Here is a 3,230-nt window from a genome sequence, read left to right on the forward strand (position 1 = left end):
GCATGTGGGATCTTCCCGGACCGGGGCACGAACCCGTGTCCCCTGCATCGGCAGGCGGACTCTCAACCACTGCGCCACCAGGGAAGCCCTGAGGTTGGGTTTTGTTGTTTTGTTTGTTTGGTTTTTTGGGGTTTTTTTTCCTGTACAATTTTTCTTATGCACAGAGCAGGGAGGGGACTCAGTGTCTTGGCAACTGCTTTCCTCATGGTGGCCAGGACATTGCTCAGTTCTCTTGCTTTCCTCTTGGCACAGATATGTGTCCCTAATGTTTTCTGGATAAACTTGAGGGCCTGCTTGTCCTTGGAGACCTTGAACATCTCCGTGGCATGTTGCTCATTTAGGGCAAAGCTGCACACCTCTTGGATCACGTCCTGAGGGAACTCGGTGTGCTTGATGAGGTGCCCAAGGCCACAGCTGTGTCTTGGCTGGGTCATGATCTTGGTCACCTTCTGGCCCTTGTTGAGCCCATGGCCACAGGGTAGCACAGAGCCATGGTTAGACCTATACTGCGGTCCCTGGGGCCAGATGGCAGCAGATACCCTCTTGTTAGTTTTTTAATGCCTTAGAAACTTAACTATAGTCTTATGTAGTCAATAGATTAGATAAAATAGATAGTCCATATGTGATTAATTATTTTACCTTTTACCGCTCTACCCTCCTTTTCCTTTGTTTGAGATTCCTTCTTTTTCACCTTCGTTCTTTATAGATTTTCAGTGGGTATAGTATTCTAAGTTGATTGTAATTTCCTCTCAACACATTGAAAGTATTGTTTCATTATCTTCTTATTTTATTTTATTTTGAAATTTTTGGCTGCATTGGGTCTTTGTTGCTGCGCACGGGCTTTCTCTCGTTGCGGCGAGCGGGGGCTACTCTTGGTTGCAGTGCACGGGCTTATTGCAGTGGCTTCTCTTGTTGCAGAGCACGGGCTCTAGGCATGCAGCGTTCAGTAGTTGTGGTGCATGGGCTTAATTGCTCTGAGGCATGTGGGATCTTCCCGGACCAGGGCTTAAACCCATGTCCCCTGCGTTGGCAGGCAGATTCTTAACCACTGCGCCACCAGGGAAGTCCTATTCCATTATCTTCTTACCTTTATTGTTGCTCTTAAGAAGTTGGCTATCAGTCTAATGTTGCAGCTTTGAAGTTATCTGACTTTTCTCTCTGCTTTTACGATCTAGTCTGTCTTTGGTGTTCTGCAATTTTATTATCATGTGTTGGATTGGAAATCTCCTTTTATTTCTATTAGAAATTCGTTGGGGGCTTCCCTGGTGGCACAGTAGTTAAGAATCCACCTGCTAATGCAGGGGACATGGGTTCAAGCCCTGCTTCAGGAAGATACATATGCCGCAGAGCAACTAAGCCCGTGCGCCACAACTACTGAGCCTGCACTCTAGAGCCCGCGAGCCACAACTACTGAAGACGGCACACCTAGAGCCCGTGCTCCTCAACAAGAGAAGCCACTGCAATGAGAAGGCCGCACACTGTCATGAAGAGTAGCCCCCACTTGCCACAACTAGAGGAAGCCCGCGCGCAGCAACAAAGACCCAACACAGCCAAAAATAAATAAATAAATAGATAGATTTTTAAAAAGGAAAGAAATTCATTGGGATTCTTGAATCTGAGTATTCTTTCATATTTCATTTCTTTGTCTCACTGCGCTATAGCTTGAGTCATTTCTTCAGGTGTTTTCTAGTTCACTAATTCTCTCTTCAGTGTGTCTAATCTGCTATTAATTCAGTCCACTCAGTTTTGGTTTTTTTTGTTTTTTTTTTTTGTTTTTTTGCGGTACGCAGGCCTCTCGCTGTCGCGGCCTCTCCCATTGCAGAGCACAAGCTCTGGACGCACAGGCCCAGTGGCCATGGCTCTTGGGCCCAGCTGCTCTGCGGTATGTGGGATCCTCCCAAACCGGGGCACGAACCCGTGTCCCTTGCGTCAGCAGGCGGATTCCCAACCACTGCGCCACCAGGGAAGCCCCAGTCCACTCAGTTTTAACTTTTATTTATTACATTTTTCATTTCCAGAATTTTATTTATTTTTTTAAACTACTTGATCATTTTTGTAGCTCTTACTTACTCATATTATTTCCTTTTTACTTCTTAAAAGCTCTAAAATAGTTATTTTATATTGCGTTTCTGATCATTCCTATATCTAAAGTTTTTATAAATCTGATTCTGCTGCCTATATTCCTGCATCTCTTGCTCCTGGAGCTTAGCTTCCTTGGGTTTTGTGATTTTTTTTCCCCCATTTAAAAAAATTGAATTGCTTATTGAGTTTTGAGAGATCTTTAAATATTTGGGGTATAAATTCTTTTTTTAAATTAATTTTTATTGGAGTATAGTTGCTTTGCAATGTTGTGTTAGTTTCTACTGTACAGCAAAATGAATCAGCTATACATACACATATATCCCCTCTTTTTTGGATTTTCTTCCCATTTAGGTTACCACAGTGCATTAAGTAGAGTTCCCTGTGCTACAGTATATTCTCATTAGTTTTTGTGATTTTTTTTTGAATTTTTGAATTTTATTTTATTTATTTTTTTATACAGCAGGTTCTTATCAGTCATCAGTTTTATACACATCAGTATACATGTCAATCCCAATCTCCTAATTCATCACACCACCATCCCCACCCCGCCGTGGCTTTCCCCACTTGGTGTCCATACGTTTGTTCTCTACATCTGTGTCTCAACTTCTTCCCTGCAAACCAGTTCACCTGTACCATTTTTCTAGGTTCCACATACATGTGTTAATATACAATATTTGTTTTTCTCTTTCTGACTTACTTCACTCTGTCTGACAGTCGCTGGGTCATATGCTAATTCTATTTTTAGTTTTTTAATGAACATCCATAATGTTCTCCATGGTGGCTGTATCAATTTACATTCCCACCAACAGTGCAAGAGGGTTCCCTTTTCTCCACACCCTCTCCAGCATTTGTTGTTTGTAGATTTTCTGATGATGCCCATTCTAACTGGTGTGAGGTGATACCTCATTGTAGTTTTGATTTGTATTTCTCTAATAATTAGTGATGTTGAGCAGCTTTTAAAAATCATTTTTAAAAAATTTTATTTCAGTATAGTTGATTTACAATGTTGTGTTAATTTCTGCTATACAGCAAAATTACTCAGTTATATATATATATATATGTATGTGTGTATATATGTAATATATATATTCTTTTTCATGTTCTTTTCCATTATGGTTTATTAAAGGGTATGGAATATAGTTCCCTGT

At 41.2% G+C, this 3,230-nt stretch overlaps 1 pseudogene; it reads right to left on the reverse strand.

Moving 5' to 3' along the window:
* Positions 1-493, reverse strand: part of LOC102977557 (60S ribosomal protein L36-like) — a 1,691-nt pseudogene extending 1,198 nt beyond the window's left edge.
* Positions 494-3,230: the final 2,737 nt, after the last annotated feature.

This window comes from Physeter macrocephalus, chromosome 14 (genome assembly GCF_002837175.3).
Source record: "Physeter macrocephalus isolate SW-GA chromosome 14, ASM283717v5, whole genome shotgun sequence".
In the NCBI taxonomy this organism is placed as follows: Eukaryota; Metazoa; Chordata; class Mammalia; order Artiodactyla; family Physeteridae; genus Physeter; species Physeter macrocephalus.